Consider the following 23843-nt stretch of genomic DNA (forward strand, 5'->3'; position numbering starts at 1 on the left):
GTGAGGATGGTGGAGCATTTACTCAGGTCGTGGGTCATCTTCTTCCTGTACTCAAAGGTCATTTTCATCTTCTGTTTGACTGTTTCTTCATCAGAAGAATGCTTCATAAGAGAAATGGCCTCTCTGCACCAGTCTTCACTCAGAGTAGCCAAAGTGGATGGACTGGATTCCCTCTCAGCAGTTGGCCCGCCATACTATAGTTGAGTGGGCCGTTTCTCAGATGAAGCCAAATTCCTCTGAACGGTTGAGATTCTATAAGAGAGGTACACTTCTCCACTATTAGGGTCGTAATAATGTTCCTTAAGAAAATGAACATGGTTACTAATCTTGAAAGAAAAAACAAATAACCAAGTCCCATTTGCTTAGATACCATACCAGACAAATTAAACGCAGATGCCCTTTATCAGTTGTAATGTATTCTTACATATTAATTTGCGGTGTAGGGATCCTTCAGGTATGGGATGCCTTGTGCAAACGTTTCTCTCACACTGCGCGATGGTAATGTCCTGACAATAATATAATGTTATGTTTAGGTGGCAATCAGAATCTCCACGAGCAGCTTTGGTCCCCAGTCAGCTAAATATCAGTAGTGATTTTTTTTAATCACTATCATGCCCATCGAGTTTGATATAAGAGAAATCTTCTACCAATAGGAATGTAGCTATTAGCAGTAGCCTAACCAATTATGTGACTGAGATACTGATACAGAAATCATTTTTAACATTCAGCAGATATGGGAGCAAGTAATGCTCAACAATTGTCATGATGAATCTTTCCTTTAAACTTACCGTGAGTCTGTCATCTCCAAAACAAGAATGTTGATCATCTTTCGTCTGGTGCAGTCAGTCAGGCTGTTAGTTTTGGAGTATTACTTGATGACAACCTCTCCACCAGGATTTTTCTTCAGTATGCTCGCTATTAGCTGTATATATATATAAAAATAAAAAAACATCAGTGAAAAATCCATTTGATGGCAAGTGAATTGAAGAATGAATTACAAACTTCCATTTTTTGCTTCGTCATCAGATCTTTGATGCTTTCGTGAGGGGCTTCCATCCTCCCTCAAAATTATTGTATCATCTGAACCACCGATCACAGAACTGGCAGAGGCAGGACTCATCAGGGAAGATGCTTAAATACACGATGACCATACAATACATGTCAAATGTATGGTTATATTGAAAGTGATGCCACAAGTAACCAAGACTTGAAAACCAGCACATACCTTTAGCATCATTGTTCAGTGTGAGATTGAAAACACCAAGATCTGGCTGTTTCACCACCTCTTCAAACACATCCCCATCAACTTCAGTTCCAGACCCATCATACAGCTTTGCCTCTGATAAACTAGTAAGTGGGGTCTCAAATTTCAGGAAAGCTGTGACAAACATTAAAACAACCTACAATTAGAATTGTAATCGTAATGGTAAGAGTAATCAGACAAACTTGCAAATCTATGAACACAATACATTTATTTCCAATCACAAATTAAATGTTTACCTCCAATCAAAATATGTTCAAGTGTCAGGTCATTGATCTTGACATATTTTTGTTCACCATTGAATTTCACTCTGATCAGCATGATGACTAGGTCTGAAAGCAGTTAATGGTACGAGATAAGGCCACGTTTTCACCAATACTCCTTTACTTAGAAATGCTCATTTTAAAGTATATTATGAAAATATTGGATCATGACCACAACTTGTCTGATATTACTTAAAGCAGGTCCAAAACTACAGCAAACAGACTACTCAACTCACATTCACTGTCCCGAAATATGGATGGCCTAATTAGTCCAGTAACTAGCATGAGGCTAAAAAACCTTGGTGCTGAAATGACATGCGCGCCCATGGAACCACCACGTGGAGCAGACTAACTGCACAGGACAGGGGCGAAATATGGACGGCCTAATTAGTCCAGTAAAATACACTCGTAATTCCAGCTAGTCACTATATTAGGTTGTCATGTTCTAGGAGCAGTCTTACAAGACCGAAAAAATGAACTGGTGATAAAGAGAGTAGGAAACGAAGTTATCTAGACTAGCTAGCTGCCGATGCAATGGCCACAATGTTTATCTATAAGCATCACCCACAAGTCGAAAATGCAGTTATAATTTGGCTAAATAAACAACTCACCTTAAATCAGATTAGTCCTAAACATATAGTAAGCAGCTAAAATAAAGAGAACAAACTAGCATGAGGCTAAAAAAGCTTGGTGCTGAAATGAGACACGCGCCCATGGAACCACCATGTGGAGCAGACTAACTGCACAGGACAGGGGCGAGCTAGTTAGTTAGCATGCTAGCTATCTAGCAAAGACGTGCAAAAAGTGAAACGCAAGTAACTAACATTAGCTGCACACACACAATCAAAACTGTTACTTTTTATGTTACACTGCAGTCTGACAACCAAGTATCAAGTATTTAAATTAAAATAGCTTAATAATATTAGTGAAATAATTGTTTAAAACTCACCTTTGCGTGGAACAAATTAGGATTTTGTTGATCCAACAATGGTGTCGAGAAGAGGAAATTTGAACGCAGCAACTGAATTTATGGGCGGGGTTGTGATGATGTTTACACTTACTGAGTAAAAGTCTACACTAATAGAGTAAAATTGTATACCTTAGCAATTAACACTAATTATCAGCACTAACGCTAGCGGTGATTTGGCACTGCCAGTTGCTAAAACAACTCTATGGGAGTTCATCACTTTTGACACAGTGAATTTAACACTGGTCATTTACTGTGTAGTGTATGGCTACAATATGTGAAACAGCTATTAGTCCCAAAGCAAAGGATCAGGAAATACTGTAACAGATTTAGACAACATTCAAGACCTTAAATTATGATAAAAGAAAACATAATCCTTACTTACATTCAAACCTCGATGTCTGTGCAAAGAACTCTGACGGCAGCCTTTCTTTGTCTTTGATGATCCACAAGAGCCTTTCTACAGCCATGAACCAGGAGTTTCACCTTGTAGCATTCGGGTGCAGCATCTGGAGGTCCCAAGCATCTTCAACCGTTTCGGTTGCAAGTGTGGATCTTCCTCACTTGTTCCAAAGTACTTGGCACTTGCCAAATGTTGAACGGGACACTTTTTTTGTATGCTTTCAGCTCATTGACTGTAGATACTAAGTTGAGTAGGTGTCTAACAACGCTGGTGCTTCGGCAGCTGGTACTCAAAACTATCATCTTCATTCAGGATCGTTGCCACATGAACAAACTCCACTTTTTCACTCTCCCCTTGTTCCTCCTCTTCATCATCTTCCTGTTCTCGCTGAGCTCCTTCACCGTCACCACCCACTGCATCGACTGCCTCGTTACTTTCGTCTTCTTCAAAAACTTGCAAAGCTTTCAAGAAGTTAAAGCCGTTGTCTGTTGTTCTCACAATCTTACCCCGGATTTCGAACTGAGAATTTATGTAATTTATGGCGCCTGCCAGCAAAGGTGTGCGAGCCTCTCAACCGTTTACAGGCCAGGGCTGCAGAGCATCTGTTGAGACTTTCAGGGTCTATCCAATGGGCTGTAACACCAATGAATTTCCGTCTTCTTGCAGATCAGCAGTCGGTGGTGGTGGCGATGTGGTCAACTTGTCATGGCCTCAGTCACTTTCTTCATTTTCTTGGAGGTTTCATCAATCCTGGAGCGCAGTGAGGGTCTTGATATGATCTTTGAGTTAGGCTGCGGATCCTGGACAAACTCTCTGAATGGTTCTTGTTCTACAACAGTGAATGTTTGGAGCCCTTGGACTACATACTTCACCACAATACTTAAGGTATAGGATCCTAATTTTAAATGTATAAACAACATTAGTTAAGTGAGAGTTTGTGACCACCATTTAATTTTACAATGTTAATTGTAAACATGTAAAATGTAAAAAAAAAAATATTGATCTAGTTGGTAGGTTGTCAATACCTTAAGTCTACAGTAAATAGCTAGGTAAGAAGAACAAATGTATCAACTAACACAATTAATAAAATGGCTAGCTAACTGCTAAGCTAGTGGGTGTTAGCTAACATTTGAATGTTAACGTTAGCTAGCTAGCTTGACATGGGATGTTTATAGAAAAGGTATTTGGCTAGACCAGTGCTTCTCAATTATTTTCTGTTACGCCCCCCCTAGGAAGAAGTAAACATTTCGCACCCCCCAACTCTCCGCCGCGACTGTAAATAGTATAATTTGTCTATAAAATTGTTATAAGTACACCTCTGCATAACATTGTATCCTTATTAACATTAAAGAAAACAAAAAAAGAGAAAAAAAAGAAATATAGATCAACTTACAACAAAGAATAACTTTATTAACTTCTTTGGGCTGCAAGCTCGAAGCCGGGCACAATATGACAACAGCCACTTCAAGTGCAGGGCGCGAAATTCAAAATATATTTTTTAGAAATATTTAACTTTCACACATTAACAAGTCCAATACAGCATATGAAAGATAAACATCTTGTGAATCCAGCCAACATGTCCGATTTTTAAAATGTTTTACAGCGAAAACACCACATATATTTATGTTAGCTCACCACCAAATACAAAAAAGGACAGACATTTTTCACAGCACAGGTAGCATGCACAAAGCCAACCTAACTAACCAAGAACCAACCAAACTAACCAAGAAACAACTTCATCAGATGACAGTCTTATAACATGTTATACAATAAATCTATGTTTTGTTCGAAAAATGTGCATATTTGAGGTATAAATCAGTTTTACATTGCAGCTACCATCACAGCTACCGTCACAAATAGGACCGAAGCAGCCAGAGTAATTAGACACCAAAGTCAAATAACTAAATACTCATCATAAAACATTTCTGAAAAATCGATGTTGTATAGCAAATTAAAGACAAACATCTTGTGAACCCAGCCAATATTTCCGATTTTTTAAAGTGTTTTACATTGAAAACACAATATAGCATTATATTAGCTTACTACAATAGCCTACCACACTACCGCATTCATTCATCAAGGCACGTTAGCGATAGCAATAGGCACGTTAGCGATAGCGAATAAACCAGCAAAAGATATTTAATTTTTGACTAACCTTGATAAGCTTCATCAGATGACAGTCCTATAACATCAGGTTATACATACACTTATGTTTTGTTCGAAAATGTGCATATTTAGAGCTGAAATCAGTGGTTATACATTGTGCTAACGTAGCATCTTTTTCCCAGAATGTGCGGATATTTTTATGGCACTCAACTATTCTGACCAAATAACTATACATAAACGTTACTAAAAAATACATGTTGTATAGGAAATGATAGATACACTAGTTCTTAATGCAATCGCCGTGTTAGAATCCTAAAAATAACTTCATTACGACATCCAGCTTAGGTATAGCGAGAGAGTACCCAAAATCTGGGCGCAAATGACTATTTCACATGTTCGACAGATATATGAAATAGCATCATAAAATGGGTCCTACTTTTGACGATCTTTCATCAGAATGTTGTACAAGGGGTCCTTTGTCGGGAACAATCGTTGTTTGGATTTAGAATGTCCTCTTCTCCAGTCAATTAGCACGGAAAGCTAGCAAAGTGGCGCAAAGCTCTCCTTCCTGAACAAAGGCACACAACGCAACACGCCTAATGTCCCGAAAAAATTTCAATCATCTAATAAAACTATATTGAAAAAACATACTTTACGATGATATTGTCACATGTATCAAATAAAATCAAAGCCGGAGATATTAGTCGTCTATAACAACAGCTGTACAGAAGGCAAAACCAGGTCCCTTCACGCGCTCTCCAGAAAACAGGAAACTGGTGACACGTCATACAAAGAGCTTTTGTTCGACCCCAGATCAAGTTACACACTCCATTTCTTCTCTCACTGCCTGTAGACATCTAGTGGAAGACGTATGAAGTGCATGTATACTGATATATATCAAGGACATTTATAGGCAGGCCCTAGAACAGAGCATCGATTTCAGATTTTCCACTTCCTGTCAGGAAGTTTGCTGCAAAATGAGTTCTGTTTTACTCACAGATATAATTCAAACGGTTTTAGAAACTAGAGAGTGTTTTCTATCCAATAGTAATAATAATATGCATATTGTACGAGCAAGAATTGAGTACGAGGCCGTTTGAAATGGGCACCTTTTATCAGGCTACTCAATACTGCCCCTGCAGCCCAAACAGGTTAACATAGTTTTTTAGTCTGTAACAGAAAAGACTTAAAGTGCATCAATTTGCCTGAAAAAATCTATAAAAAAAATCAAGCCTTATTTAAACTGTTTTTTTTTTACCATTTGATACTGAAAAATAAAATAAAATATAATCAATAAATAATAATAAATTCAAATTGATCAGCAACATTAACTCAGGAGCACAATATACGAAACACTTTGACCTATAAAACAAAAATGAATAAAACAATTTCTACAGATTTTTTAAAATCAAAATGAGGAAGTCAGGATTAATGGCTACAATGAGCACGTTTTGCAGAGCACAGCTTTTCGAAGCGGGGTTTGAAGCATGATACTGCAACTCTCAGCTCCTGCTCAATATTTAGCTGGGACCTGTACTTGGTCTTCAGTGCAGCAACAGCAAAGAAGCCAGTCTCACAAAGATAAGATTTTGCAAAAGGAAGAAGAATGCCCATGGCCCTCTGCCCTAAGAGTGGATACTGCCTCTCTACACTCAGCCAGAATTCACTCAGTGTCTGTGATGTGAACCTCAGTCTCAATGTGGAATCAGACGTCATATCAATGAACTGGTCCTCCTCTGCAGAGCTGAAACCAGTTGGAGCTGGTGCATTGAAAGGATCTCTCACTCAGTCATATTGGGAACTGTTTTCAGGGAAGTACTTTTTAAAGAATCCCATCAGTGATGAAATATGCTCCTTAATATATGGAATCACTGAGGTGGCATCATAGTCAGTAGTGTCAACAAATTCATGCAGGTTCTCGAATGAATCAGTATTTCCTTCATCAAGTCGCCTGCCCCACATTGCAAGCTTTCGAGTGAAAGAGCTGATCTTGTCTGTGACCTGAGGGAGGTGTTTATCTTTCCCTTGAAGCTGTAGATTTAGTTCATTTAGCTTTCCAAATATGTCACTCAGGTAGGCCAGTTTTGCCAGGAAGTTCTCATCACTAAATTTTTCTGCTCGGTCATACTTGTGCTCCTGCTCCGAAAACATTCTTTTTTTATTTTATTTTATTTATTTTTTTTAAACATTTTTATCCCATTTTCTCCCCAATTTTCGTGGTATCCAATCGCTAGTAATTACTACCTTGTCTCATCGCTACAACTCCCGTACGGGCTCGGGAGAGACGAAGGTCGAAAGCCATGCGTCCTCCGAAGCACAACCCAACCAGCCGTACTGCTTCTTAACACAGCGCGCCTCCAACCCGGAAGCCAGCCGCACCAATGTGTCGGAGGAAACACCGTGTACCTGGCCCCCTTGGTTGGCGCGCACTGCGCCCGGCCCGCCACAGGAGTCGCTGGAGCGCGATGAGACAAGGATATCCCTACCGGCCAAACCCTCCCTACCCCGGACGACGCTATGCCAATTGTGCGTCGCCCCACGGACCTCCCGGTCGCGGCCGGCTGCGACAGAGCCTGGGCGCGAACCCAGAGACTCTGGTGGCGCAGTTAGCACTGCGATGCAGTGCCCTAGACCACTGCGCCACCCGGGAGGCCCTCCGAAAACATTCTTATCTGCTCTCTGAGCTCAAGAACTCAGGACAAGACTTTTCCTTGTGACAGCCACCTTGCTTCACTGTGAAACAGCACAGCTTGATGTTCAGCTCCCATCTCCTCACAGATAGCAGAGAAGACTCTTGTTTTTAGTGGTCTGGTCTTTATAAAATTGACTACACCTACAATGTCAGTCATAACCTCACTTAATTCAGAGGAAAGGTGCCTTGATGCCAGTGCTTCTCTGTGTATAACACAGTGTGTCCACTCAGCATTAGGTGAGGCCTTCTTGATGAGTGCCTGAAGTCCTATTCTCATCCCTGCCATGGTCTGTGCACCATCACTGCAAACACCAATGCAGTTCTCCCACTTTAGCCCATTCTCAGTCAGGAAGCAGTCCAGCATTTTGAATAGCTCTTCAGCTGTGGCTCTGTCTCTGACATATTTACAAAAAAGTAGATCCTCACACAGGGAGTTTGTCATGTCAAAACGTACATAAGCGATAAACAAACAGTCTTTGTTGCTGTCAGTTGCTTCATCGAACTGTAAGGCAAAACGTTTGTCTTTGAGTTTATCTACCAGCTGTTCTTTAAGATCGTTAGCAATGTCATTTATACGTCTGGCGACAGTGTCATTGGACAGAGGGATAGTTTTTATTTTTGCAGCACTTGCGTCATCCAGCATGACAGAGACCATGTCTAATGCTGCAGGCAGTATCAGCTCCTCTGCTATGGAGTGGGGTTTTTTGCACTGAGCAATTTGGTACGCCACCTTATATGATGCTAACAGTGCTCGCTGGTTTACTGAAGTAGCATTCACAAAGCGGGACGATTGTTGGCAATATTCGGCACGTTTTCGCAAAAAAAACTCAAGCGGCTTATCAGCGTGATTGGGGTGTAATGTCTTTAGGTGACGCCTTCATTTATTTGGTTTCATGCTGTCCGCTGCCAACATTTTTAGACAGAGTAAATTACCGGTCTTTCCTCGTCTCCCACCGTAGTCACAGTGAAGCTAAGCGCTACATACGCTTCATCATATTTCCTCGTCTTAGCTTTCGGGAGACTTACGTTTGTCTCATTATCTCAGTCTCTCTCCGCCTTTCTTTTCATCCCTGTTAAATTTTTCCATGGTGTCTCTTAAGGGTTTGTAATCTGCACTTCATATCTCCTGCTCTGTGCTGTGTGCTCTTGTTCGGTGCAAAAAAACCCTACTCCCTGCTAAAAAAAAGCATGTTCCCCGGGGTCACACGCGCCCCCCCTGGCATCGCACCGAGCCCCCCCAGGGGGGCCCCACTATTTGAGAAGGACTGAGCTAGACTAACGTTAACTGACTAAAATGTGCCCAGATTCGGAAACTACTACGCTAGCTAGTTAGCGAACGTTAGTTTATTTAGATTGCATTAGCTAACACAGCTTCTGAATCTGGGCACATTTTAGCCAGTTAGAGTAGGTAGCTACTAGCTAGTGAACTATTTAGGTATAGGATTAACTAGCATCAACTAACACTGCTTGTTGCATTAGTAAACGTGGGCTAGCTAGCTAGGTTAGCTAACGTTAGCTAGCATGCTAACGTTATTCTAGCTAGCTGGCAAGCTAACAGTAGGCTTACCTCAATGTGTTTTTTTAGATTTGATTTTAGATTCGAAGGCGAGTTCTCGAACGCTAGTATTTCCTGAACTTTAAGTAAACATAACAGACATTTCATCCTGTAGGATGAATCCTTCATTCTGAGAAAATAAAACATTTATTTTAGATGCGGCCAAGGGTGTTCGTCCTCATCAGGAGGTGGTGGTGGTAGAACGATGTCAGACCTGAATCTGCTATTTCGGACTTGCTTGGGCAAAGTACTGCTGAGTGGATGACTGTTTTGAAAGTGACAGGCTCCCGGTGGGTGCATGTTGTCGAGTGCTGCCTTGCGAAACAAGTTCACCCATGGGTGCGCCATTGCTTGCTTCTTTTTTCCAACATGATTCGTTTTTTTCTTCCAGCTTCAGATTGATTTGATTTTGAAGCGAGTAACGAAGGTGTCAGGGGAAATGTATCGGAGTAAAATTATACTTTAAAAAAAATGTAGTTAATTAAGTAAGTCGACAGAAGTATAAATAGTAAAGTAAAGACACCCTAAAAAACGACTTAAGTACAGTAACAAAGTATTTATATTTCCTTACTTTACACAACTGTGGGTATGTGATGTGTGTGTGCTCGCATGCATGCATGCATTCATGCACATGCATGTATGTGTGTGTGTGTGCATGCGTTGGAGTGTGCATACATGTGCATGACTGTGTGTGTGTGTGTGCATGTGTATGTGTTTGGCCAGCCTGGCTCTATGTGCTATGGTCTACTGGCCCTGTGAGTAGACCTGTCTGGTCCAGATTCTTTCTGGCCATTTAGCTTGGCTAATGGCCACTCTGCCACGGCAAATGGCCCACCTCTCCGCTCCGCCAGCCAGCCGTCACCCTGATAGGCCCTAATGTAAATATTTGGACCAGTACTGCCTCCCCCCTAGGGGACAAAACAAGCTCTTTAATTGATATACTGTGCGTCCCCAACATCCTCTCTTTATCCCCCACCACGCCCCCCTTTGAGTTTTGGGAAGGAACTGGTGTAAGAAATGGAACAAAAGAACTACAGCAGTGTAGGGGGGATAATGGATTAGTCTTATTCTGTGAAGAAGATGGTGTCACACTGAGTGTCCCTGGACCTTCAGATCTCAGCGGTGTGCATCTCTGGACCTGTCCTGACAAGAAGAGGAGTTTCGCTTGAGTTAATTCCTTTCAAGTCTTATCACAAGGGCGGATGTACAGACGTGAAAAAAGTGAACCATTACAAAAATGAACTTTAAACGAAAGATAAAATACATAGCACCTTCTAGGTCTACACAGTTGTTCCGTTTAGTTCAGACAAAGTTGCAGAACAAATCTGTTCATGTGGGGACTGAAAAGGAAATCACCAGCAGTGAAATCATTTGCCGCCAATTCTGACACCGAATATCATTTGAATGATCAGCTTGTCTGTTGAGTATCTCACAGTGCTTATTACTCTGAGGAACTGAAGCATACAATATTCATTCATCTTTTCGATAACCTCTAAGCCATACACAAGCCATTATGTCAGAAACAGAGCATGGCACTATGGGGCCACTATCCACTCTCACGGCAGGTCTTTATATCAAGTCCCTCTGAAAACTTCATTAGCTATATAGAGTAAAACATTTTTTTTTTTTTATCTTCAAACAATAAAACAGGGAGCATTGCATAGCCCAAGGGGCATATGTACAAAATCACAGAGCCCTCTTGAAAGCTTAATAAGTAGGTCACAGTGTCAGGAGACTCATTTAGGACACGTGGCTTGGGCTGGGATCACTTCACACTTCCCCACGCGCTGGCTAATTGACCGTAATTGCCAAATTTACTGGTCAGTAATCTACTTTTAATTTGTTTTTCTACTCCCCCTCCTCGTTCCCTCTCTTCACTCCAAAGAGTTGAGAAGAGGGCTAGCACTGTCCTGAGTGTCATGTTCAATAACGCAGCTTAGGACGGGACCCAATTAGCATTGTGAGCTGAACCCTCAAAAAAGGCAACCTAACGACGACATATCCTGGGGACATAATTGAACGCGACACCAGCTTTAATTTGAATCTATACTGCCTACGGGCTGGGCTCTGAAATAAGTTTGTCTTAAAGGTCATGTAAACTATGGGAGCTCAGATTTCACTGCTTGTCCAATGAGAAGGAAGATTAATGAGAGTAATAATTATAATCCATTTACTTCGCTGTTGTTCCCGTAAAGAGCATTAACGATAAGGTTTACTTTTTTATGTGCTCGCCACAACATTATGATGTTTTAAGTATGTCATCTATACACATTTTGAAATTGTATTCTATTGTATTTCTTCTGGTAGGACAATCAATACAATGTCAGAATGTATATATAATGTAATGGTCTATTTCATCCTTACCATTGTGTGATTACAAATGTATGTGTTTTTTGTCTGATACGTACTGTTCAAAAGTTTGGGGTCACTTAGAAATGTCCTTGTTTTTGAAAGAAAAGCAATTTTTTTGTCCATTAAAATGACATAAAATTGATCAGAAATACAGTGTAGACATTGTTAATGTTGTAAATTACTATTGTAGCTGAAAAAGTTTGATTTTTTAATGGAATATCTGCATAAGCATCCCGGAGTCACCTCTTCACTGTTGACGTTGAGACTGGTGTTTGGCGGGTAATAGTTAATGAAGCTGCCAGTTGAGAACTTGTGAGGTGTCTGTTTCTCAAATTAGACACTCTAATGTACTTGTCCTCTTGCTTAGTTGTGCACCGAGGCCTCCCACTCCTCTTTCTATTCTGGTTAGAGCCAGTTTGCGCTGTTCTGTGAAGGGAGTAGTACACAGCATTGTACGAGATCTTCAGTTTCTTGGCAATTTCTTGCATGGAATAGCCTTCATTTCTCAGAACAAGAATAGACTGATGAGTTTCAGAAGAAAGGTCTTTGTTTCTGGCCATTTTGAGCCTGTAATCGAACCTACAAATGCTGATGCTCCAGATGCTCAACTAGTCTAAAGAAGGCCAGTTTTATTGCTTCTTTAATCAGAACAACAGTTTTCAGCTGTGCTAACATAAATGCAAAAGGATTTTCTAATGATCAATTAGCCTTTTAAAATGATACACTTGGATTAGCTAACACAACGTGCCACTGGAACGCAGGAGTGATGGTTGCTGATAATGGGCCTCTGTATGCCTATGTAGATATTCAAAAAAAAAAGTGCAGTTTCCAGCTACAATAGTCATTCACAACATTAACAATGTCTACACTGTATTTCTGATCAATTTGATGTTATTTTAATGGACAAAAAAATGTGCTTTTCTTTCCAAAAATGTCTAATTGACCCCAAACTTTTGAACGGTAGTGTACGTCTGTGGTACAGTTGTGTATCAGTCTTAGTCACAGATCAAAGTGAAATTGACATACAGGTAAAGAGAATCCTTGCTGCTAGAGCCATAGAGTGTCTAAAGAACGTCAAGATTTATTCCATAAGTAATTCTCTCAGACAATGAGGGAAAACACTGCTTCTCAAAGACTGTAATTAAAAAATGTCAAACATGTGGGCATCGAGATGTGATAAGAGGAACTGTATCACCCCAGCTCTTCAATTACACAGAGAGTATCCCTGAGTGGCAGGAGAGAATGAGGAGAGGCCTTGGTGGGTGGGTGCTGTTGGGGTAAGGAAGATAGACTCAAGTCAAGATCAAAGATCCTGAAGTGATTCCAGAGATGAGATGAAGGATTGGTGTCAACTCTCGATTAGGTGGTTAGGGCCTATGGTTTGGGTCTCTCATGACCTACCACACCAAAGACCTGTCACAGGACACACCAATGACCTGTGCTGTATTCTCTCTTGGGAGATGCAGACTGAAGAGTGTCTACTCTTCGTGTATCTCTCTCTATTTCTCCCTCTGCCTCTTCGTACCCTCCTCTCTCTCTACTAATCGCCTCTGTCTTTAATAGCATCTCTGGTAGTGAAAGGAAGTCTCGGTGCGGACCTTCAGATCACATTACCTCAGCCCAGTCCAGATTTGAGTGGCTGAACTTGTAACCTTATGATCCTCCAGCCCAAACTTAATGGGGCACCAGAGTCCGAACCTGCCTCAACCAGCCCATCGCATTAGTACCACTCAGGGCCCTCCAGACGGACTGGCCGCAAATGTGAGGCGGCACCACTGGGCCAGAGACCTGCCTGAGTTTACCATGGCCCCAGGTCATGTGTCCGTGACATCACTGGCCAGCCTCGTCGCCCCGGGTCACCATCATCAGATAGGGAGGCCGACCCAGAAAGGGCCTGAGTGGCCGGAAAGTCTGATGATGATGATGACATCATCATGCCCGATGGAGCTCGCCCATGCAGAACAGCTGCCGGGCATCGCACTGGACAGAGAGGGGTGGACTCTCTGATAGTGGAGCTGCTCAGCTCAGCGTAGAGAGAGAGAGAGAGGCCACTATGAGAGAGATTTGCCGGCGTGAAAGCCATTCGTTTAGAAAACGCATGTTTGGGGCCCAACAAGCCAACCACCATATTCACTGTCAACTGATTCAACAAGCACTAGGGTCACTGGGAGGCACAGAGATAACAAGAAAACACTTGGTGAAAAACATGGGCCTTACACAGAACTTACAAGGTTTAATAGACTTTCGCCACATGGACTGGATGATGGACACATCCGAAAGATCACTAAGTACAGTTAAAGTCGGAAGTTTACATACAGTTTGGCCAACTGAAAAGTATTGCAGGATCACAAAACCTCCTGATGGAGGATCATACACTCTCTCCCATCCCAAACAGCGAGCCGGGGCTTGTAGCCTGTGTCTTTATCCTCCGTGAGGGGAAACTTAGGTGTGTCTGTTAGCCTAATCGCTAAGCCCACTTATGGAACAGCAGTCAAGTGAATTAGGCACACAACATTACAGTTCAGCGTAATGGAAGCCAACAAGTTGACAAGGTACTAGTGAATTTGTGGTGCACGCTCGGCGGCTGAAAAATCTGGATAAACTAGTCTTTTATCTGATTGGATTACTGTCACTTAGACCATACACAGTCAAGCATTAATAATGCCAACCTCTCTTTTTTTTTCTCTCTCTCACTCACTCACTCACTCACACTCTCTCTCTGAGAGCTTGGTTGATGGGAGAGGAGATTGGAGATTCACTGACCTAATTGGAGAACATATCCAAACTGATGTATATCTATATGATAAACCTTCTATCTTAAATACTGTATATAGTATGTTTGTGAATGTAGAAGAATAAGAAACTTGTTTCTGTTCCTAAGAGTAGGCTTGGCTGAGACTGGAGCATCATGGACTGGATGATGGACACATCCAAAAGATCACCAAGGACAGTTGAAGTCGGAAATTTACATTCACCTTAGCCAAATACATTTAAACTCAGTTTTTCACAATTCCTGACATTTAATCCTAGTAAAAATTCCCTGTCTTAGGCCAGTTAGTTTCACCACCTTATTTTAAGAATGTGAAATGTCAGAATAATAGAATAGTAGAGAGATGTCACGTTCGTCATAAGGATTGGACCAAGGTGCAGGGTGGTAGGCGTACATTTTCTTTATTTAATATGAACACCGAACAAAAGCACAAACGCAACGTGAAGCTACTGTTGTGTACACAGGCAACTATCTGTAGACAAGATCCCACGAAACACAAAGGGGAAATGGCTGCCTAAATATGATCCCCAATCAGAGACAACGATAAACAGCTGTCTCTGATTGGAAACCATACCAGGCCAACATAAACCATTAAACACCTTGATGACCCACTGTAGTCACTATCACGCCCCAACCAACAGAGAATAAACAGCTCTCTATGGTGACAGTACCCCCCCCAAAGGTGCGGACTCCGACCGCAAAAACCTGACTCAATAGGGGAGGGTCCGGGTGGGCATCTACCGTCGGGGACGGCTCCGGTGGGGGGTGAAGTACCCACTCCGCTCGCAGATACGACGTCTTCCTCCATGGCTGCTCTGGTGCGGAGATCATCGCCGGAAGCTCCGGACCGTGGATCCTTGCCAGAGGAACCGGACCGTGGTTCTTCGCCGGAGGTACCGGACAGTGGATCGTCGCCGGAGGATTCGAACCGTAGATCGTCGCAGGAGGCTCTGGACTGAGAACCCCTGCTGAAGGCTCTGGACCACCGACCGTCGCTGGAGGCTCTGGACCGCCGACCGTCGCTGGAGGCTCTGGACCACCGACCGTCGCTGGAGGCTTTGGACTGAGAACCCCTGCTGAAGGCTCTGGACCGAGAACCCCTGCTGAAGGCTCTGGACCGCCGACTGTCTCAGGAGGTTCCGGACCCCGGGCCATCGTTGGAGGTTCCGGACCGCGGGCCGTCGTTGGAGGTTTCGGACCGCGGGCCATCGTTGGAGGTTCCGGACCGCGGGCCGTCGTTGGAGGTTCCGGACCGCGGGCCGTCGTTGGAGGTTCCGGACCGCGGACCGTCGTTGGAGGTTCCAGACCGTGAAACGTCGCCGGAAGCTCTGGACTGGGGACTGTCGCCGGAAGCTCTGGACTGGGGACTGTCGCCGGAAGCTCTGGGCTGGGGACTGTCGCCGGAAGCTCTGGACTGGGAACTGTCGCCGGAAGCTCTGGACTGGGAACTGTCGCCGAAAGCTCTGGACTGGGAACTGTCGCCGAAAGCTCTGGACTGTGGATGCGCACTGGAGACCTGATGCGTGGGACCGGTACAGGTGGCACCGGGCTGATGACACGCACCTCAGGGCGAGTGCGGGGAAGAAGCACAGGACGTAGTGGACTGTGGAGGCGCACTGGAGACCTGATGCGTGGCACCGGGCTGATGACACGCACCTCAGGGCGAGTGCGGGGAAGAGGCACAGGACGTACTGGACTGTGGAGGCGCACTGGAGACCTGATGCGTGGCACCGGGCTGATGACACGCACCTCAGGGCGAGTGCGGGGAAGAGGCACAGGACGTACTGGACTGTGGAAGCGCACTGGAGACCTGATGCGTGGGACCGGTACAGGTGGCACCGGGCTGATGACACGCACCTCAGGGCGAGTGCGGGGAAGAAGCACAGGACGTACTGGACTGTGGAGGCGCACTGGAGGCCTGATGCGTGAAACAGGCGCACACGACGCCCGCTCTGCAGTGCTCTCAACGCCAGCACCGCTCTCCGGAATCTTGCGTCGGGGGGGACTGCCTCTCGGGCCTCCGTCGTGGTTGCGACTCCCAGAGTCGTCGTTGATCCTCCTTCGCTGCCTCTGCCTGCTTCCATGGCAGGGTCTTTTCCCCTGCCATAATCTCCTCCCATGTCCATGATGTCCTCCACTCACTTTTCTCCCGAGCCCAGGATCCCTGCTCCTCCTGGCCACGCTGCTTGGTCCTTTGGAGGTGGGATCTTCTGTCACGTTCGTCGTAAGGATTGGACCAAGGTGCAGCGTGGTAGGCGTACTTTTCTCTTTATTTAATATGAACACCGAACAAAAGCACAAACGCAACGTGAAGCTACTGGTGTGCACATAGGCAACTATCTGTAGACAAGATCCCACGAAACACAAAGGGGAAATGGCTGCATAAATATGATCCCCAATCAGAGACAACAATAAACAGCTGTCTCTGATTGGAAACCATACCAGGCCAACATAAACCATTAAACACCTAGATGACCCACCCTAGTCACTATCACGCCCCAACCAATAGAGAATAAACAGCTCTCTATGGTCAGGGAGTGACAAGAGAATGATATATTTCAGCTTTTATTTCTTTCATCACATTCCCAGTGGGTCAGAAGTTTACATACACTCAATTAATATTTGGTAGCATTGCCTTTACATTGTTTAACTCGTTCAAACATTCCGGGTTGCCTTCCACAAGCTTCCCAAAATAAGTTGGGTGAATTTTGGCCCATTCCTCCTGACAGAGCTGGTGTAACTGAGTCAGGTGTGTAGGCCTCCTTGCTCGCACACACTTTTTCAGTTCTGCTTACAAACTTTCGATGGGATTGAGGTCAGGGCTTTGTGATGGCCACTCCAATACCTTGACTTTGTTGTCCTTAAGCCATTTTGTCACAACTTTGGAAGTATGCTTGGGGTCATTGTCCAGTTGGAAGACCCATTTGCAACCTAGCTTTAACTTGCTGACTGATGTCTTGGGATGTTGCTTCAATATATCCACATCATTTTCCTCCCTCATGATGCCTTCTATTTTGTGAAGTGCACCAGACCCTCCTGCAGCAAAGCACCCCCACAACATGATGCTGCCACCCCCGTGCTTCACGGTTGGGATGGTGTTCTTTGGCTTGCAAGCCTCCCCCTTTTTTCTCCAAACATAACGATGGTCATTATGGCCAAAAAGTTATATTTTTGTTTCATCAGACCAGAGGACATTTCTCCAAAAAGTATGATCTTTGTCCCCATGTGCAGTTGTACATTTTAGTCTGTTTTTTATGCTGGTTTTAGAGCAGTGGCTTCTTCCTTGCTGAGCAGCCTTTCAGGTTATGTCGATATAGGACTCGTTTTACTGTGGATATAGATACTTTTGTACCTGTTTCCTCCAGCATCTTCTGAAGGTCCTTGCTGTTGTTCTGGGATTGATTTGCACTTTTTGCACCAAAGAACGTTCATCTCTATGAGACAGACCACGTCTCCTTCCTGAGCGGAATGACGGCTGCGTGGTCCCATGGTGTTTATACTTGCGTACTATTGTTTGTACAGATGAACGTGGTACCTTCAGGCGTTTGGAAATTGCTCCCAAGGATTAACCAGAATTGTGGAGGTCTACAATGTTTTTTCTGAGTTCTTGGCTGATTTCTTTTGATTTTCTCATGATGTCAAGCAAAGAGGCACTGAGTTTGAAAGTAGGCCTTGAAATACATCCACAGGTACACCTCCAATTGTCTCAAGAGGGTGTCAATTATCAGAAGCTTCTAAAGCCATGACATAATTTTCTGGAATTTTCCAAGCTGTTTAAAGGCACAGTCAACTTAGTGTATGTAAACTTCTGACCCACTGGAATTGTGATACAGTGAATTATAAGTGAAATAATCTGTCTGTAAACAATTGTGGGAAAAATTACTTGTGTCATGCACAAAGTAGATGTCCTAACTGACTTGCCAAAACTATAGTTTGTTAACAAGAAATTTGTGAAGTGGTTGAAAAACAAGTGTTAATGACTCCAACCTAAGTGTATGTAAACTTCCGACTTCAACTGTATATGTATACTATGCATTAAATAACATGATTCTTATAAGCACAATACACCAGCAGAGCAAACCCATATCATCGGCCAAAAGAGCATTGGAGTTTTTGAGTGAAAATATATGGGTTGAACTTTCATTAATTAGTACTAATGTGGGGACATAGGTTGTCTTGCATTTTAGTTAATAAATGGTTTATTACCACAGATGACACCTTGAAAAGCAAATTTTATCACTAAAAGAAAACAACAACCTGCAAAATTCACCTGTTGAACCCAGAAGAACCAACCCAGAAGACAGACAACACAGAACAAACGACATGGCTAAAGGGATCAGCATGCTTCAGTTCATGCCGAACTGAATGAGTGTGCTCGCATAATCCTTAAAAGATCTTCGTTTGAGAAAATAGAAAAAAGCGGCAATAGTACTGTTTGTCAATTTTGAGACGCCATAGCCAGTATACACTTCCTCAAAATATTCAGAATTAATCTTAGATAACTCAAGAAATCTGTCATTCATTTTGACGTTTTTGCGGAGGAGATTTTTTGTTGTTGTTGTATGAAATATGCATGAAAACGAGTCGTCTCTCGTTGAATGACATCAAAGACTACTGAAGAATCCCAACTGTTGACCAATCACAGACGATGGGGCGTAGACCTCGGCTCTGAACTTCGGCTTGCCTCCAGAAAAAATGTAGTGTGCCCGAACAGCCAAAGTCCAAAAGAACAAAAACGTTGTCATAATATATGCACAGACTCTACCAAACTGTTTCAGCTGGGAAGCATGCGGATAGACTACACTCCCATCTTTCATCAACAAAAATATTTTCTTCAAAACCCATTTTCCTATTCATCCCTTTCATTATTGTGAAACAGCCCGGTGATACTGCTCTGTTTTCAATTAGGTCGCTGGTTATTTACAAGTACTGTGCTGAGGCTGTTGGACCCATGTAGGCTGCCCTTGAGGCCTTTGTGCCTGCCGACAATGGATAATGAGCTTTCTGCCCATGTGTGGCTTGCAGGTTAGAGCGGCAGACAGACAACGTGCCCGTTACCCCCCCCCCACCCAAACACACACACACACACACACACATGCACACGTAAAAACAGGACAGACAATATAAATACATTTATTTTATTTGTTTGTCCCAATAGGAGAACCTTTTTGGTTCCAGGTAGAACCTTTTGGTGGTGAAAAAGGTTATACTTAGAACCTTTTAGTCTACATGGGTTCCACGTAGAACCTTGTATTATTGAAAGGGTTCCAATTGGAACCAAAAATAGCTATTTCAGATGGTTCTCCTGTGGGGACAATTGAAGAACCCTTTATGGTTCTAGGTAGCACCTTCTTTTCTAAGAGTGTACTGACCCCCGACTCCTACTTACGTCTCAGATGCTTCTCAACCAACCAACTGTCCACTTTGATGTCTAACAAACAGCAACCTCTCTTGTTTTCGCTATTTGAGATTTAGTTGGTCAGATATGGACATTGTTGCTGCCTGGACAATTAAATCTGAAGCACCAAATAATAAATGTTCCCGTGTTCAGACAGTGACTCAAAAACCACCAACCGTAGACGACAATCAGCTTCGGAGAAGTTCTAAGTGGTCTGTTAGGTGGGCAAGTCTGTTAAGTCACTGTATTGTTCAGCGTTGTGGGGTGGGAAGTGGGGGGGGGGTCTACGATATCACGTAGACCCTTGAGCAGGTAAGGAGATAAAATGCCAGCCGGATTTACATGCCACAAGTGATGCAGAGAAAGAGACACCTCATCCATTGCAGCCACATCAAAGGAGACCAGGTTATTAACGGGGGATGGAGAGCACTGGAGGCTGTGTTACCATCACACGCTCTCCCACGCTCATTTAGAATCAACAGCGCACGCGAACACATCCGCCATTACACACAGCCACACAACCACATAAACACACACGAGTAAACATACCAACAATGTTCTATATCTTTCTGCATTATCGACATGATAACGAAACTACTCTATTGTCGGTGCCTCTCACAATTAGGCAACTTATTGAGCTCAAGATTCAATATGCATGTTAATTCTCAGGTTTTGGGGGAAAATTTGAAATGCTTTGATGTTCACCAAACTTGGCAGTCAATCATCAGTGGCAAACAATTGCAGACTTAATGAAGACAGCAAAAACAATGGCTGGGGCTATTGTTTCAAATACATGCATGTTAATATGCCTCAAATACATGCATGTAAATGTGATTTGAATCAATACCTTTTAATTGGCCAGTGTCTGTATTCTTGTCCTTGATATATAGCACGTATTTAATCCTCCTGAACGGAATAACCTTTATGATTTAATAGGTAATGAAATAAGAGCAGTTTTAAATCATGTTCCCTTCATCAGCACCTCTCAGTTACAGGAACCAGACAGACTTGGATGGAACCCCGGGCAAGTCTGCAAAGGACAGTGTCAGCAGTAAGATTTAAAACTCAAGAAATATCTCACTAATGGTTGACAGACGAGGCTAGGGATGGGCATCTCGTAGGCCCGCGGATCAAAATATTATTATGATTTTTTTTAAATGTGGGAACTCAGTCCGGGTCTCAACTTACTGTTGAGATTTAGAATAGAAGAATACACAAAGTGTAATTTAGAAATGTGGTTGTGCATCAGCAGTTTTTTTCTTGTTCTTGTCTGTCATTGATTTTGATTGGTAATTAGTCTAGCCAGCTCTCTAAACTTGCAGTAATCATGATCGAATTACTGACCGGGGGCCCCCATTGATTTTGTTAGTCCCTCTCACTCAGATATCACATTAAAAACTGCAAACATTTCCTCCACCTTATGGCAAAATGTGTAGAATTGCAGGAAATTGATGATCAGATTTTTCAGTTCAGATTTTTATATGGCCCCCAGCCCCATAAAAGTTGGCCATCCCTGGACTAGGCCTACTCTAGGCCTACTCACATGCACCATTTTACACTGAACAAAAATATAAACGCAACATGTAAAGTGTTGGTCCATGTTTCACGAGCAGAAATAAAAAATCCCAGAAATTGTACATACGCACACTCTCAAATTTTGTGCACACATTTGTTTACATCCCTGCTATTGAGCATTTCCCCTTTGCCAAGATAAAAAAAAGTGCAGTTTTGCCACAGATATCTCAAGTTTTTTGAGGGAGCTTGAAATTGGCATGCTGACTGCATGAATGTCCACCAGAGCTGTTAACAGAGAATTGAATGTTAATTTCTCTACCATAAGCCACCTCCAACGTCATTTGAGAGAATTTGGCAGTACGTCCAACTGGCCTCACAACCGCAGACCATCTGCATGCTCGTCGTCCACACCAGGGTCTTGACGTGACTGCAGTTCGACATCGTAACCGACTTCAATGGGCAAATGATCACCTTCAATGGCCACTGGCACGCTGGAGAAGTTTGCTCTTCACGGATGAATCCCAGTTTCAACTGTACTGGGCAGACGGCAGGGAGCATGTATGGTGTTGTGTGGCGAGTGGTATCCTGATGTCAACATTGCGAACAGAGTGCCCCATGGTGGCGGTGGGGTTATGGTATGGACAGGCAGGCATAAGATACGGACAACGAACACAGATACTGACTGGTTTTCTGATCCACCGCCCTAACAGATGCATATCTGTATTCCTTGTCATGTTAAATCTATATAGGGCCTAATGCATTTATTTCCATTGACCGATTTCCTTATATGAAATGAACTCAGTAAAATCTTTGAAATTGTTGCATTTTGCATTTACATTTACTTGTCCAGCCCTGGATAGCTGAAGCACTTCATCGGGCTACTCTTTATCATTTAAAAATGAACAGAGTCAATGTAGCACATTTGGCCTATATTAACATTTCTGCTCACATTTGAGTAAAAGTCAGGTTGGCATAGTATAGGTGAAGGTAGGCCTATGCTTCTGTATGCTGTAGCAAATAAGTTAATTCAAGGACCAAGGTCGCTAAATATGTAAAATGCCTTGTCTGTACAGTGGAGCAGAAGTGAAGGATTGAGGTCAAATGTAAATCTGTATCTTACATGTCATATTTCCAGCATGTGTTGGTCCATCTGGAGCTGTAGCAAGAAGTGAATAATCAGCACAAGCATGTTCAGAAAATGGTAAGGGCGGAAAAAATAGCAAGCCTCGCCATGCATTCATAGTTTACGGACACAAAATTATTCAAAATAGGCCACTTTTTCCTTAGTGTTCGTTGCCAGAAAAATGATTTAAATATTTGTATACAATTAACACTAATCGGCCAATGTAAAAAACGGAAGCTATTAGCCTATCATGTTAACATGGACCTGGCCTAGGCTGCTCAAGGGCTATCAGGCTAATCATAGGTTTCCCCTATAGTAGGGTGTCCAATCAAAAACACATATCTTGACCAATGGGTAAAATAATATGATTATTGTGTAGACAATCCAGCTAGCACATTCAGTTCCTTGGAAGATGTGGGAATGTATGTTTTTGAATTCACATTGCTTCTGGGAAAAAAAGCCATACGTTTTCTGACCAGTAAAACTGAATGTTTTTTAAACATTCTGAGAACTGAAGTAAAAAAAAAAAAAAAAAGTGCCTTTTCTGGGAACATTAACTTTTAGGTTGCATGGAGTTGCTGCGAACATTTTACTATGGTTCCCTGAAAATTTTCCTTGGAGGTTTTATTAACATTCTGAGAACAGAAATGATAGGAAATGTAATAACATTCTGAGAACATATTTCAATAAGACTTTGAATAACTCTGCTAGATTAGGTTAACTGTTTTGAACTCCAAGCACAGATGGGAGTTCATTTACTTAGGCATTAATCACGCAAACACATCGATATTTTATTATGGCACGGCATCAGTGAGATTTGAACCTATGATCTTCTGTTCTCTACCCTAATTAGTCCACTGCCTCACCAGGATGGAGCTAGCATGGCAACTCATTAAGATCAGGTGTGGTGAATTAGTGGGCGCAGCCAACACACTTAACAAGTTAGAGGATAGAGAGAGTTTTGTTGACGCTGAGAATGTAATGTGTATGTGTTTCAATAACATTCTTAGAACTTTTTCTTGTGGTTTTTATGGAAAGTTTTGTTAATGTTCTGAGAACATGACTTTAAATAGAACCACGAGGAACCCTGAAGAAAACATTATGCGGAAGTACTGAAATTCCCACAGAAGAACGTTGATTCGTAACGTTCTCTGATCAATTTGAAACAAAGTTATTAAATAGAACCACAAGGAAACCTGTAGGAAATGTTATGCTGAAGTACTGAAATTCCTATCTAAGAAACATATGGTTTTCAGAACGTTATGGCTAGCTGGGTATCCTGCACCATTCCCAGAACATTGTGGGAAGGTTGCATGCAAAATATCTATAAGACAACCAAGCTCTAAGAAACACGTGGTTCTCAAAACGTTAGCTGTTAGCTGGGAATCCTTTAAGAAAACCAATGGTCCAAACTTCATGTCTATCACAATCCGTTAAA

The sequence above is a fragment of the Salvelinus namaycush genome, chromosome 37 (assembly GCF_016432855.1).
Source record: "Salvelinus namaycush isolate Seneca chromosome 37, SaNama_1.0, whole genome shotgun sequence".
Lineage (NCBI taxonomy): Eukaryota > Metazoa > Chordata > Actinopteri > Salmoniformes > Salmonidae > Salvelinus > Salvelinus namaycush.